The sequence below is a fragment of the Natator depressus genome, chromosome 2 (genome assembly GCF_965152275.1).
Source record: "Natator depressus isolate rNatDep1 chromosome 2, rNatDep2.hap1, whole genome shotgun sequence".
Taxonomy (NCBI): Eukaryota; Metazoa; Chordata; order Testudines; family Cheloniidae; genus Natator; species Natator depressus.
Window position 1 is genome coordinate 210,357,258 of NC_134235.1, and position 16,770 is coordinate 210,374,027.

Genomic DNA, 16,770 nt, shown 5'->3' on the forward strand with positions numbered 1-16,770 from the left:
TTATCTCATTTTGTGTGTTTATGCCCTACACATGAACATAGTCCAGAGAGGTAACATAAAGATAAAAAATATGAAGAACACTAAAGACATAATTGATTACAAACACTTTTCTATAGACCTTAGTTTCATTTTTATGTTTTAATGTATTTTATGTAACAGGAAATTAGAAATATATTGATTGAAGTGAATATTATAATATGCCATACCAAAGCGCTGAACTTTGTTTTTTTGTGTTTTGTGTTTCCACTTTCTTATGAACATACTAAAAAAACCCACTAAGGAAGTCAGAGGAATGCAGCCACAGAAATTTATGTATCCATAATAATTAATATCATGCCTTACGTGTCCAAAGCACTATACAGACATTAAATAGCTAATCTTCACAATGTTGTTCAACATTTCTATCAGTGATCTGGAAAAAGACATAAAATCATTGCTGGTATGATTATCATGTGACACACAAATTGGTAGAGTGGTAAGTAACAATAATGCCAGGTCAGTTCTACAGTGCAATGTGGATCACATGGCGAGTTAGGCTCACTTGTACAGCATGTATTTTAATGCAGGGGAATACAAGGTCATACATCTAAGAACCAAGAAAGTAGTTCACACTTATGGAATGGGGGATCATATTGTAGAACACATTGACTCAGAAAAGGACATAGAGGTTATGGTGGATAACCAACTGAACATGAGCTCCCAGTGCGAGGTGATGGCTAAAGAAAGCAAACGCGATCCTTGGATATATAAGCAGGGGAATAATAGAATAGATGTTATTACCACTGTATATGGTATTAATGAGACCAACAAATGAAGGGGGAAAAGATGTTTGCAAATTGGAAAGGGTTCAGAAAATAGTCTGGAAAACCTGCCTTTAGATGAGACACTAAAGAAACTCAGTCTATTTATGTTACAAAGAGAAATTTAAGATGTGACTTGATCACATTCTATAAGTACCTACATAGGAAAAACATTTCTGATAGCAGACAAACATTAATTTAGCAGACAAAAGCATAACAAGATCCACTGGTTGGAAGCTGAAGCTAAACAAATTCAGTTTAGAAATAAGAAGCAACATTTTAGCCGTGAGAGTAATTAACCATTGGAACAACTCTTTCCCCACTGCACTACCACAGGAGCTTCCCCTCCACAAACACTCAGTGCCACAACCCAGGGCACAGCATTCCCAAGCAACCATCCCATGAACCCTCACCTGCATCAGCATACCCACCCAGGAAACCAAACCAGTGACACAAATCCCACAAACCTCTGGATACAGGGGGGTGATTTTTTCACCATTTTATGTTTTTGCTGGCCAAAAACAGGTTGAAGAAGTTGAAATATTACTGTACAGTGTTTCGTAAGGATAGGGTAGTGCTTCATCCATACCCTGAAGTGGCTCTGATTTCCACCTAAAATATTCAACCTACCTATGCATTTCACAAAGCCCTATTCACTGCAGGAGGAGGCTAGGTTACATTACGCATTAAGAGGACTGGCTCGAAGGCCTAGATTTTTTAAAATGATTTAGGTGGTGCTCTGCTCAGCATTGTAAGGCCTAAATCCCATTTTCAAAAGTGACTTAGGCACTTAGGAGCCTAAGGCCCACTGGTCTTCAGCAAGATGTAGGCTCCCAAAGGCTCGATCCACAAAGACATTTAGATGCCTGAATCCAAAATGTATGTCTTCAAAACACCTGCTCAGCTGTTGCATAACCCTGTAGGTCTCTAAAGTCCCTAGGTGACTAAGTTTCCACTGGTAATGTCCCGTGGGTGCCTAAATTTCTGCCAGTTAGCATGCACAAAGCTGCCTGAGTCCTGACACCTCCAAGCTGCTCAGTGCCTAGCTCATGCTGAAGCCCTGGTAAGATCCTCAGGTTAGGCGTTCCCCTGCCTGTCTTGTTTGCAGGGCTTAGTCCAGTAGACATTCTCAGAGGCCACTTTAGAGCATGCCTACCAGCTGAACAAAATATGAGGAACAGATGGTGGTGGTGCCCCCCCCCATACCATATCGCCTAGTGGATGTTCAGTTTGGGAGAACAATTCTCCGATCTTTATTTCTGTTGACCCTCCCTTTGGCCTGAGGACTGTGTTGTCAATTGCCTATGTACAGTGGGGATAAATGCAGGCAGTTTTCAAAGAAGACACAATGGTTACTTACCATCGTAACTCTTGTTTTTCAAGAGGATTGCCTCATTGGTGCCACTCCCCTACCCCTCTTCCCAACTATTCATTCAGAGTCTTACTATTCATTCTTGAATTACAGGAAGGACTTGGGTGGTGGTCGGGGCTGGGTGTGAGAACACAGACAAGGTGCATTCTCATCCCCAGCAGATACTGCTATTCAAATGCTCCAAGCTCATGTACCCAAGGAGTGTGTCACTTATAACATGCATCCATGCAGGCAATCCTCCCAGAGAACCACAGTAACCATGGTAAGTAGCTGTTCTTTTCTATGTGCTCACTTCTGCAAGTAAGTGCAGCTTAGTTACTAGGTATTGGAACTTTTTAATATTTAGAACAAAACAAAAACTATTGATAGTTAAAAAAAAGTGTGGTTTTGTCATATTTTGATGGACTATATTTTTTAATCAAAGAAAATGTGTGTACCACACAAAAGGGAGTACTCAGTGTCATGGCCTATAACTATCTCTGGTAAAGAACATAGTAAAGTCTCTGCTATCTCAGAGTGGAGCCTGTAATACTTCAGAGTGTCTTACCATATGCGAGCTTTTTGCTCACTTCTAGATGGGAGGAGGGCAAAACATTTGGTCCAGCAAACATCTGGTAACTCAGGAATGGGGAAAAAAAGTACTGATTGGTTCTGACAGCTGTCTGCTTCACAGCAGTATTTAACCAGAAATATTTGAAACAGATTGATATGAATAATGAAAGATTTTGTGATGTATGACAAAAATAAACTGCACCGCAATTTAACTCATTAACAAAGAAATTGTTTTCCATCTAGAAATTGGGATTTAACCTCCACCCCCTTACCATGTTGACCCCACTTTGGATATTTTGTTTTTTAATAATCTGATAACAAATAGGACTTTAATCATCATTTTCCCCGCGATATATTGCAACTGTTCACTGTGAAATAGGTTGAATGGGATGTCATCATCCTTTAACTTTAACAAGTGCTGCTGATGGATGTGGTCCATTTAAATGTACAACAGAGAGCTGAACTAGATAACGAACTTATTATTACTCTCTGAGGATTATAGTTTAGTCCCAAAGGAGTGCAGTAAGCCAGAGAAAATCCATATCTACTGGCTAAACAATAGCCAGAAGGCTGACTGGAGATATTGATTTACTTTCTAGGCCATTTAGACCTTAATGGTGGAGAAAAGCTGAAGTGCTGTTTACTTTTCTGCCAGAATCGACCAAACAACCAGTCCATTTTTTACAGACTTTGATTTCGCTTAGAGGAATTAGAGGTGATTTATTTTTAAGATGAAAGCAACTCGTAAGTATCTCCAAGTACACAGGTTCCCTGAGAGTAAATGTTAAGTGGAAATACCTATTGAGAAATACTTCGTTGCAAATCAATGTGAGCAGGTAATACACCTCACAAGGAACAGTCAGGTGTCAGACACCTTTCCAAAGAATGGCCAAGACTCTAATTGTATTACTTGAGACAGAGAGCTTTTGAAAAGTCTCAAGTTTTTCAGACTAGTATAAACCTGATTGTCCAGCTGACTTTGAGCCAAATGCACCCTGCTGACTTAGAAAGGGCCTTGGATAGGATAGCAAAAATTGTGTTCAAGGCTAGCATTGAGGAACTTTAACGTTTGATGGATAAAAACAGTAATTTATCACAAAAATGACAGTTGTCCGTGATAGTTCAGACTCACATACAGAAAATATGTAACTCTAAGAAAGGAACAATTCAGACAAAAAGTGGGATGGGGTTGAGGACCCAAACATTAACATAGACAAATTTTAAAAAATTCCCACTGAGCACAAAGTTTGTAAAGGCACTGAATGCTCTTAAGAAGAAAAAAGTGTGGTGATTGTTTCACGCACTGGATAAGCTAAAGAGAACATGGCTGGCAAGTGAATCAGCTTTATTTAAAAACTGCCAAGTTTATTGTGAACATAGAGGGTATGTAAGAAAAGTCAATGGAAGAAAAAAGTTCTCTGAAGTTTTATTATGGAGCTTGGCATGAATGTTAATATACAAATCTCCTATTTCTATATTAATAGCACACACACAGCCTACAATTTCTACTTAGGAAAGCTTGTAGGAAGCAATTTGTGAATATTCCACCTGCAGTCCATTAAATACTTTTTCTTTTCCCAAGAAGCGTCTAATATTTCTGTTTTCCTGGAAGTGCTCTTGGTTTGTATTTTTCTCACTCCAGTTTTCACTCTTAACTTTCTTTTAAACCATCTTTGCTAATGTGATTTCTGTCTCTTATTTCCATGTCTGCTATATAACACAAGAGTTTCACTTACCTGAAGTCTATAGTTAGGATTGGCCACTTCTGAGGCTTAAACATAAGCAAGTTTTGTGAATTATGATGCTTTTAATCTAAGAATTACAGCTGAGATCCTGGTCTGTGTCTGACCTGTTTTAAGCTACTTTCACCGTCTTTCCCCCCCACACACACACAAACCCCCCCACACCCACCCCGCTCTTGCTGATCCTGGGCCCATTCATTTGATGGGCCAATCCCTAACATAATTTAGAGCAGTCCCCTACAGCCATATCTGTCAACTGGGGATTGCCAGAGCACAGACATGCTTCACCCATACTCCTTTTCCCTGTCTATGCCCACATACATCAGTCAGTTGCATTTGTATGGCCTAGAAGCCATTCGAGTAGTTGCTTTCAACAAGAATCCTCCCCTCGTCAGCTCTGCTGAGCATACAGTCCCTTTGCACCCATGGACTGGTGCAAAGCACCAACAGAGAAGCTAAGAATCTGGGTATACATTTCAACCTACTCATCAACCAATCCACCATTAAATGCTAATGGTGGAAGACCCATATTTTTTTTTAAAAAAAACCTGCACCTCTCTCACAAAACAATAACAATAGTGCACCCTTGAACACCTGAGAGTAGAAGTACAAACTTTCTACAATTATTTCAAAAGCTTATGGGGAGAGAAATATCTTAGAGCTATTTTAGAGGCTCAGATGATATATACTTATTTCCTTTTGAGCTTTGACTTTTTGAAAGAAGGCCAAACCTTTAAGCTTGCAAGCTAAATTCTATGAGCTTTGTACTGCTATTTTTGCCAGTGGGACAGTTTGCTGCATCTCTCATGTAATTACTGTGGGGCCAGTGCTGCAGTAATTTATGTGCTGATAATTTACGCTTTCTTGCTTATCTGCGACTGTTCACTAAGAACTATGTATGTATGTTAGGAACTGGTATGTGGTTCTATCCTGTGGTGGATAGAGGCTTGTCTAAACAGGAAAGTTGCACCAGAATTACTTAATGTATTTATTTAAACTTATATCGTTAAACTGGTGCAAAAGACTGTGTGGATGCTCTAATTTTGGTTTGAATTGTTTGTTTTGGTTTAGCTTAAGTCAATTAGGAACTGGTTTAACTAAACCAAACAAGTCACTCTTCTACTGAAATAAGGCCCTGATACTCCCCACTTAAGCATGTGCTTAACTTTGTGTAGTACCATAGTTCCATTCAGGATCAGTGCTTAAGTATGTCCATGCAGCCTTTTGCACTGCTTTAATTATTTTGGTTTAAAAACCAGTTTAAGTTACACCAGTGCATATAAATTTCATATAAATAAACTTTAAATCTCCTAAGCTGGAAAAGAATTAAAAGGTGATGGTGGCCCCATTACCTAATGCATGAGTTCTTTATCAAGTTTAACTCCCAAAGTATCACTGGCTTCAGGGCTAAGTGTGAGACAGCTCATTTTCCTTTTGTCTTGGGAGCTTAAAAAGAGAGACTCACAGTGAGTAAGTATGAGGTTCAAAGAAATTTAAATCCTTTTCTGCAAGTGAAGTTCATTAGGAAAGAAAACAACAGCTGGTATCACAGAGCTGTGATACATTTTAAAAAGCAGGGGTGAAGTAATGATTAGAAATGCAATATGGAGTTACAGTACAAGAAGTAAAACCACAGAGGCACTGAAGAAGACAAATATAATTTAGGTAGAAGCACAGGTCTAATTACTAGGCTTACTTGATAGCTTAGAATTATCTCTCACAAAGGATGGTTCTTCACTAGTACTCTGGCTGCAAAAAGAGTCCCATTAGACACTGAAACTACATTTAGCATTCCTTCAGTATATGATTACCTAAAAGTTAGAAGTATAGTAGCTTTCTAAAAATTGATCTTTGTTTGTATACTTGTGGAAAAGTCCTGAAGAATTCAATAGAATATAGTATATAGAATTCAGTAGAATATAGAATTGTTTCACCAGCCTATACAATTCCATAGCAGGGAGGTAGTTCCCTATTACATTCTGTAAGGTGGTATAAGACTTCAATGGAAAAGATATCATTTCCTGTGCAATTTATATAGGGTTATTTTTTAGTCATTTCTGTGGTACTGCAGCAGAGCTTGGGCTTCGGGGTGCATATCCATGCCCCAATGATCCTGTGATGGCCTTTTAAAACTGGGAGCTCTAGTTTCCGATCATCTGCTTACTCTTAGTCATGTGCCCCACAGGAAATCATTTATAAACCTACCTGGCTTTTAGGCAGAAGAGCAGATACAAGAGACCCAAGCTTGGGGAATGACTTGGAGGACGGCTCTTGCACCTGTCAGGCAGGAGGGCTGAGAGGAGGACATCTGGAGGGAGAAGGAGCTGGCTCGGGTGGAAGCCTCCGCTGGGGAAGGCTGAGAAACCCCGGTGACTAAGGGCTAAGAGAAGACCCTTTGGGGACAGTGAGGACTTTTGGGAGATGGTTTTGGTTGAAACAGTGTTACTAAATGAAGAAAGAAAACCCCAGATCAAAGGAACTGTAGCTGGGCAGGTAGATCTGGCCACCATCTTACATGAGCCCCATTGGTTTCATCTCTCACATTCTATAGAGTTTTTTCATAAGGGTAAAAATAGCATTGTCTCTTTAATACTTTCTTAGCCAGAAGGGTTAATGAACGTCCTCACTTTATAGATTGATGATAATTGATAAGCACCAGGGCTCAATTTATATCTTGGATGTGGCATGTCCTATGCATGCACACTCGTAAAGTAAGAGTGTAAGGCGCTCCCTATGCCTATGCTCTGCATAGCAGTGCAAGGGGGAAAGCAGTCTGCCTCTGTGGGATTTCTATGACTCTTCCCCTTCCCCATCCCCCACCAGATGTGTATGTGGGAAGAAGAATGGGTAGAGCCTGATCAGGAAGCTGGCTTGTCCTCCTTTCTCTTTGAACACAAAGGGAGTGTAGGTATCTGGGTGTGATTCCAATGTGGTGCACTAAAATGACAACTGTGAAATACTAGGTGGCTACATATCTGTTATACCCTCCAAGCCCACCCTACGTAACAACAGGGCAATAGGGAAATGGTGTAGATTGCAGAGGAATTAACAGCGGTGCATGTACAGCTGTGCATATCTAGTGGACAGTTTGAGCATATATTTGTCAACCATCCAACAACTAGATTTTCAAGAGAGAGAATCACTAATAATCATTTAGCTTCATAAAGAGAGAGAGAGAGAAACTGTGGTATTCTGTGCTTTACTCCCTCCTTGTCATTTTACCTCATCCTATAAGGTCCATTTAAGTGTGGGAAGTTTTGGAGATTTTTTATTTCAAACAGTGATGTGGTAAAGAGCTGTAGTAGAAGAATTTATTATTTATATAGCCACCATGGACACATATGGTGCTAAGCTTTGGTTTCACTAAGTAAAGATCTTCTGTCATACTGAAGATGCCCAAGATAACTCTGCATGTGGGGAATATTTATATAACAGTATTTTGGGCCACAATTGGCCACACAGTGAGTATTTAAATTACTGCAGAATAAACTATTGCTTAAAATTATTGGGACCCACTACTCAAAGGGGTCTCTATTGATAATGTTTGCTTGTTTCTGAACAATCTGTGAAGAAATTCATATAAATTATATGACATACTTTTATATGTAACATGGTTTATTTGTATGCAGTGTTATTGTAGCCATGTCTTTCTAACATGGTTCATTTGTCATTCCTGTAAGGAGTGTTCTGCATCTCAGAAATAGCCAAAACTATGTTCTAGGAAACAGTAAAGCAAAACAACCCATAAATTCCCAGAACATAAGGGTCAGCTCCCACCCCCTTTTGGGAAAACCCATGGGAGGAAGCTAGAGAGGAAGAAAAGCTCTGAGAGGAAGTGAATAAAGCATTGGATTAGGATTCTGGTGATCTTGGTTCAATTTCCAGCCCTGCCTCAGACGCCTTCTGTGATAAATCACTTAATCTCTCTGTGCCTCAGTTTGCAATCTGTAAAAGAGGGTTGCGGGTAGTAATTCTTCCTTTCTATCACTCTTTGACTGTTTTGTGTATTTAGACTGTATGACCTTCAAAGCAAGAACTGTCTCTTGCTATGTGTCTGTACAGTGTCCAGCTCAAAGAGGTCCTGATCTTAGCTGGAGCCTCTATGTGCTATCAAACTACAAATAATGAAGAACCGTGGCATAGCTGATCTGCAGAGATTTGCTGAAATCAGTGGTTCTCAACCCACGGCCTGTAGGCCACATGCAGCCCAATTAGCACATGGCTGTGGCCCAGCTGTGTGGTTTAAAAAAAATCTGGATCCTGGCTGTCTGTGGTCTGGGTCTCGGCTGCCCAGCTCTGAGTGGTGGGGTGCGGAGGCTGGCTGTCTGGCCCCACACCTGCGGCTCTACTCCTAGTCCCGTTCTGTGGAGGGGTCTCTGGGCGGGGTGCTGGGCATAGGGGTCTCTCTAGGGAGGAACTAGCGGGGGGGAAAGGGGTGCGCTGTGGTTCTCAACCTGTATCCTACGTAACACATTGTGGGCTGCATATGTGGCCCACAATGATAAATAGGTTGAGAACCACTGCCTTAAATCATCTTTTCAAGGGGATAGGACCTGGGGGCAATGGAGCTTCAAGGTGATGGACCCTCCCAAACCCACATAACCACACAATTTGCAGAGAAGGGCACATTCACTAAGTCCAGTGGTACAGGACCCATCCACAAGGATACCTGCCCCGTACTCCAGCAACATTTCCCCCCTCCCTCCAATACCTGGCTGCATCGCTCCTGCGGAAGTCGTTCACTATTGTCTGAGTTCCCCTGCAGCAGGGCAAGAGGGGACCAAAGGCAATAATGGAGCTCTAAGGGTCTATTAACTCTCAGACAGAATGCTGGGGGTTCTCCTGCTACGTCCCTAGGCCTGCACCAAAGCCCAGCAGAATTCCAGCCTTGTCAAGCTCCAATAAAGCAGTTTCTGCAGGGATCCTAAAGCGGAGAGATAGTACCATGGGCAGCCCTCCTCCTCTTCTATACAGGCTGGCGGAGGTACACGTGAGGAGGATGCCCTCTTGTGTATATGGAAGGGGTTCTTTCTAGGTCCTGGAATTTGCTGTAACTGCTTTGTGTCCTTTCAGTAATTTTTCTTTCTTGTTCTGTTGTTTTCTATTTGGAAGGACTGTCAATTCTTTTTAAAGGTGTTTCAGATCTTTTAACCTTTTTTCCCAATTGAACATCACTGGGCTACTTCAATTCATCAATGAGAGTTAAACACGGCTGGGCAGAGGGACGGAATAATGAATTCCATATGGACCTACTTTACAGGGAAGCAGTTCATAAAACTGCTTTATGCATTTTTAATTCTAGAATATAGTGAGTTTCATGCAGCTGCAGCAGCCAGCCACAAGATTCTTCCTATAAACCTGTCCCTAAACCTTTGGAGAACTATAACAATGGTTTCATTAATTTAAGTAGTACTCAGTGTCATATCTGCTTTTACATACCAGGATATTAGGGTGAAAAAAAGGAAAATTGTTTTAGTCCTCTGACATAATTTAAAGGTGAAATGTGTAGTTCTGTACCTTGCTCTAAACTATTTGGTCTATTATAACATACACATAAAGGTTTTCAAACAGTGCTTTATTGATTCCCTGGTATAGACAGGCCTGTTAAATGTGAATTAGTTTACAGACTTCATTTTTGTTCATATTAAAAACCTCTTCAGATTAATGAGTCATTGGTACATCAGCATCTGCTCCCAAGACTAGGGAATTGGGAGAGAAAGTGACAGGAAATATCAGGATAAATATAAATAAATTGTTACGTGTAGGAATCTTCATGGTGGGTAACAGACCCAGAATAGTTAGAGCACGGTATAGTGTGGTAAAGGTGTATGATATAGTTTATAGTAATAGACACAGTAAACGTAGTGATTATTGGTGTGTGTGTGTGTGTGTATATATATATATGTGTGTATATATATATATATATATATAAAGTACATTTTCAACCACATTGATCATTGTTTTTAAGGCTGAAATAAATATCTGACTGAAATGAGGAATCCTGGCATTTGCTTCTGAAGGTAACATCACAGATCAGAAAGCCAGTTTGGTTATGTGGGGAGTCTCTGTTAAAATCCTACCATTTAGATACCATATTGCTTTGTCATTACAAGTTTATATGCCAGGTGCTCTAGGTTAACCTCCTATTAACTTGTGCCAGTTGAGAGTAACACATCTCTATAATCCTTGGAGAAAGATGTCATCTTTTTTCCCAGTTAAACAACACAATGTGTCATGTTGCATATCAACACAGCACTGGTGTATTCAGAGGTATGACTCCGAAATCGTCAAGCCATCCAGTGACTAGAAAAGTTCCAGTATCCTGCACAACAAATCTTATAATGATTGAACCATGTTGCTTATCTATTAAAATACCTACTTTCTGAATAGTATTTTAGGATAAAATTCATTCCTACATAGAGGCCAGCATTGGTCCTATCCACCACTTAAGTCTCACAGACTATAGGATGAGCAGAATATGTGGGAAGCCTCGTAAGTAAGACAGAGGGTAACAGTTGGGTTTCAGATATGGCTAGTGATGGAAGGAATGGGATGGGAGGAGGTCACAGGTGGCAGCGTGCTTTTTGAGGAGGAATAGGCAATTCAGAGAGTAAAATAACAAAGAAGAGGAAATATGTATGGGACCAAGAAGCTATTGGAGTTAGCAAAGTGATTGAGGGGAAGATCATGTTTGGGTATGAGAACATGCATGGAGGCAGGGCCTCAACCATAGTAAGGAGGTTGAAAATGGATGTTAATTGGTGATATATGGAGGTGTGGATCACAGGAACAGAAGGGAGATGGGCAGAGAGCTGGAAAAAGTGGGAAGATGACAGGGTTGTGCATAGTATAGCAGGGATTGTCGAAGAGCAGAATATACAAATGCAGGTTACAGAACAAAATAAATTGCAATGTAAGATAGTTATGGAGTGAAATACTGATAAATTGCTGAAAAAGCAGCTGTGGGACTACTTAGTGATACGATAAGTCAATGGCATAATCTTTTTGAATGGCATAGCCATTTTTATATGGTAAATTTACATCTGATCATCTATAATATAGTTGTGATCATATGGATGCCTTAGACTGATTTGTGTACTGTGCAAATCTAGTTTGCAGCTGTCCCTGCATAGTGCTTAGGAATTTAGATATGTATCTGTACAATCTATGCTTATACTATATACTGTAGGAGATTAACACTGATTTGCCATAAGCGTAGTTGGTAATGGAAAAGAAAAAGTTGGCAAAGAGGTACCTATTAAAATCTTGCCAGACACCCATAAATCTTTTATGGATGTGCATCTCCACTGGCTATTTCCTTACCTTTGCATATGATTCATTATAAAGGAGAACAGGAATTATATGATTGTTAATACAGAACTGGAAAGAAGAACATTAGAAAAAGTCATACAATCTTATTAATATATATTATGTGCTACAATGAAATCATTTTACCTAAGTATAAAATTACCTAGATAATAGATCTATGAACAATGAGAAAAGATGGAAAATATGTTGTCTATTGAACACTGCTATAAGAAAGTCAGGACTATTTAAAAAAAAAATCCTTAACATTTATATGTATGAAATGACCAAATATTGATTAATTTTTAGCAGCTGAAGATTGTTTGTTTTTTTATTGAAATAAAAATGATCACTTAAGTAACTCTTTTACCAAAAATATAAAACACAGTAGTTGTCATACAGTGTTAGCTGTAGGTTTTATATTACTTATTTATCCATGTATGTGTTTTAATTTATCAGATCCAGTCACTCAGATAGCCCAGTCCCAAACCTGCAACACCTTAAACTGCAGCTGGAAAGAGTTTGCAGAATCTTGAGTACATTCAGATGTTTGAGGCCCTCAGCATTTCCCATAACCTTCACGTTTGGGGATGGAAGGTTTTGCAGCTGCTTAGGTTTCAGAATTTTCTTCTTCTTTGGGTTAGGGGCCAGCACTACAGTTTCTGGATGGGTGGTGTTAATGTCCACAATAGATATCATAAAATAAAAATACAGTGAGATGTAAGAGGCCAAATTCTGATAAGTCAGCGGAATTGTATGAGGTGCACACGCACATAGATTATCACTTGGTAACAAATTTTCCAAAAAATATAAAATTAAAGATTGCCCGTAGTTTTTTACAATCTCTTTTTATATTCCCTCATGCTTTATGGTTGAAGCGAATTACTAACTGCCTGAAGTTAGGGAAAAACTTCTCTTATAGTCAAATTATTCCGTAACTGTCCACTAGAGAGATTCTTGGACTTTCCTCTGAAGCCTCTGGTACTGGACGCTGTTAAGTACAGAATATTGGGATACATTATCACTGGTTTGCTGCAGTATGGCAATTTCTATATTCCTATGTTAATTTTTAATGTTTTACTCTCACTTTTCAGACCTTAAAGACAAACCAAACCAAAACAAAAATTCTTCATACTTCAGTCTTTTCAGTTTATTTTTCCCTCCTCTTTAACTTCCCTGGTTCAGCCTTTTTCCCTCTCCCTATTTTATCTTTGTTTTCTCTCTGTAATATGATATAAATTGTGTACATTTATTTTCAAAAAGAAAAGGAGTACTTGTGGCACGTTAGAGACTAACCAATTTATGAAGTGAGCTGTAGCTCACGAAAGCTTATGATCAAATAAATTGGTTAGTCTCTAAGGTGCCACAAGTACTCCTTTTCTTTTTACATTTATTTTGCAGTTCTTATCTCTTACTGATATTCACCTCTTTCCCTCACTCTGGCCTCCACTTTTTCACCATAATTCTCAGCCATTGCTCTACTTTTCTCAAGTAGGTCTCTCGTTTATGGAAATTTGCCACTTCGTATCCTCTTGCTCTTTGCCGGGCTCTGTGTCTCATTCTCAGTCTCCCTTACATCTCTGGTTCTTTGTTCTAGTCTCATTGCCCAGCCAGCCCTACTTCTCCTCATACACAACAGCTCTTCATCAGATCTGTCTCCTCTTCCCCTCACCTCCTCTGCCTGCCCCCTCAGGTTCTAAGCTCCAGTCTCCTTGCACAACCAGTCCAGGTCTCGCAGGAGCTCATCATCCAATCTGCATTTCTGCCTCTGGCTTCCAGTCTCCTTACCCAGCTGGTCCCAGTCTCCCTCACGTGCCAACTTCCAGTCCCAATTTCCTTCTTCCCCCTGCTACCTTCCAGTACACGTTTCTGACCCTCCTCCTCCCCCTCTTTGTTCTCGTTTACTCTGCCACGTCCCACTTCAGTAGCTCTTGTTCCCTCTGCATTTGAATCAGAAAAATTCCTTCCTCAGACTGCCTGGCCCCAGCAGGGGGACCACTGAGAGCTCATGACAGAGAGTCTCCCTCCTCTCAGTTCAGGTTCCTTGACTGGCATCAGCCACAGCATCCCAGAGCTTTAATTTCAAGAAAAGTCCTGTTCAGCCCTAGGCTCAGTGTAGGTGGAATCTTCAGGGAGTATAACTGCGAAAAGGTAAGCAGTTTCTACTGAGCATGTGCAAACTGCAATTTTTCAGATGCTTATAACTTGGTCAAATTTGGAGTGGATTTTCATGGAGATGGCAAAAGACACATTCCTGCCACAAAGACAACTGCTGTGACAAATTTCAAGCCCCTGCTCCAAAGAAAGATACTATAGCTTTTCAAGGAGAAAGTCTTCAGAATTTTTTAACATGGGTAAAATGTGTCTTGTCCCAAGCCTCACTGGCAGAAGCTGAACCATTTTATCTGAAATAAAAAACAAAACAAAACAATACCAGCCTGAGGCAGACACCCAGTATGGAAAATTTCAGTCCAAATGGTTAAAGTTGGGCAAAGTTATAAGCAACTAAAAATAGGGTCTTATAATGGGAACTCTTAGGCAACCTTAATAATAGGCAAGGCTAATAGCCTTGTGTATAATACTTTTTAGGTCAGAGAATGGGGTTTTTGTATTTTTTTTTTTTAATTTGAAGATATACTTTGTCATTGGCTGACCCCTTTTTATGAATACAATTAATGTATTAATCCATTTTGCTTGACTGATTGCATAATGAGATGCAGTGCATGTGCTCTTCTGGTGTATAATAAAACATGTATTATTTCCATATTTAGATATAGGGCTATTTTCCCAATAATATGCCTTGTAATTTCCTAATCAGAAAGGTTACATACAATAATTTTAGCAGTTGGGGGTTTCTAATTAACTGATAATAATGCAAAGCTGCAGCATAGCCAGCTTAAGCAAACTCACTTGATTGTTGGATGAAAATAGTGCTCTGTGCTTTTTTCTTTTTTAATTAAGTGAATGTAGCTCTTGTGCAAGGTGTTGGCTTGGGAGAACTAGAGACAAAAGTCTGCTATTTATCTCCAGTACGAGAATAGTATAGGTGATGTCAGTGCGAGCTTTCCTATGCTGTACTGCCAACTTGTTTCAAACATGTTTTAGAAGATGGTCCCACTTATCACACCATGTTCCAGTACTAGGGTATGTCTATGCTTAAAATGCTCCAGCAGCACAGCTGCAGCGCTTCAGCTGTGCCACAGTAGCACTTCAATTGTAGACACTGACTAAAGTGACGAGAGAGGTTCTCCCATCACTGTAGTTAATCCATCTTCCTGTGAGGTGATAGCTAGGTTGACAGAAGAATTCGTCCATTGACCTATTGTTGTCTACACCAGAGGTTAGGCTGGCATAGCTATGTCTCTTAGGGGTGTTCACCAGCTGCGAGGCTACAAGGAACAAAGGCGAGAAAGGGCTTGACTACGTGGGGAAACTAAAGGCTGGTCTATACTAGAAAATTACATCAACCCAGCTATGTTGCTCAAGGGTGTGGAAAATCCACAACCAAGTGACATTGTTAAACCAACCGAAGTCCCTATTGTGGCTCACGAAAGGCATCCCTACGTCACAGGGGTGTTGTGAGGAGAAATACATTAAAGATTGTGAAGCGCTTTGAGAGCCACTGATAAAAAGTGCTATGTAAGAGACAGGTATTATTTTGAGGATATTATCTATCATTTGTGCTTACAAACAAGGGTACCAAAACAGGGGCTGTTTTGAAAATCTAGCCATATAGCTATTTCTGAAAATACTGTCACCTGAAATAGTTTCATACTGCTTGTTAAAGTTGCTCTGTGAAGCATGTCTCTGTTCTCACAGACAGAGCAGATTGACGTTTAATGTAGAGTTCAGTGCTGAAAATTGTTTTCCAAGACTTTCAAATCATCCGTGTAAAAGCCCTTTTTGAAAAAGGTTACACTGTTTTACAGCAATATGTCAGCTCGCTCTCCTTAGAGTTTGGTATCTTGGAGTAGATCTCTACACCCTATTCCAGACTCTAGTAGTGACCACTCTTGTGTCACTCCCCTGGTACACCAGGCAGGATTCTGTCTAACTCTTTTATCAGCAGGTTTCTGGGAATGACAACTAATGTAGTATCCCTCCACATTGCCTTTAACTGGCTGTCACTGTCTACCGAGCAGGTAGGGTGAGAGCGACACTATAGCTGGCAGATTTTATAACTTGATCTATCTATATCCACCTTCTGACTTGTGCACTGATGCAGGATTAGCCAAATTCTAGTTCAAAGTGCAGTGTACTGTGTTTATACCAAAGAATGACAATTACAGCTGAATGCACTATATTCATGTCTGATTCTTAAATGTGAATAATGAAGTCTAACTTGGGTTTTGGTTTTTTTTTTTAGAAGGATAGTTTCTCTTTTTGTCACAGAATAATTAAAGTTTCACTCTGGTTACACAAAACTGCTTTTAATTATATGAAGTGGTATTACTGATGTACTGATTATATTTAACACTGTACAATAAAACTATTAAAATAGAAGTGCGAGCTTCATTATACATTTGGGAGGCTACACAGGTGTAATGTCTCCACAGGTTTCATGCTATCCTGTATATTTTCAATATAGATTTTCATCTGCTTTTATTTTACCCTAGAATCCAGTAATTAACTTCAAAATGCAAATTCCATGCCCCATTTTACGTGTCAGCTGTCAAACAGCAAAATATCTGAGGAGATATTAGGGCAGGAATTTTGATTTTCTTTGAATATCTTATTTGTGATAATGAACTAGAATCACTCAAGTGGCTTGGGACAGACTTAATTCTTGTCTTACCTCTGTTTCATCCTGAGGATCTCCGCTACTTCCATATGCTAGAATTCTGTGGAATAGGGATTTGAACTCTAAACCACCAGGGTGTAAGACATGAAATAAGAATCAGTAAATTTTCTGAGGCATGTCACTGGTTAAGTGACAAAAAAAATTCTGATTGTCACTAAAATAGAAAAGTCAAAGGAACATTTGAACCTGTCAGTTCCA

At 39.7% G+C, this 16,770-nt stretch overlaps 1 protein-coding gene across 2 annotated transcripts in view; it reads left to right on the forward strand.

Moving 5' to 3' along the window:
• DGKB (diacylglycerol kinase beta) overlaps positions 1–16,770 on the forward strand; it is a 500,582-nt gene that overhangs the window by 379,486 nt on the left and 104,326 nt on the right. The gene's annotated exons all lie outside the window — the stretch shown is intronic.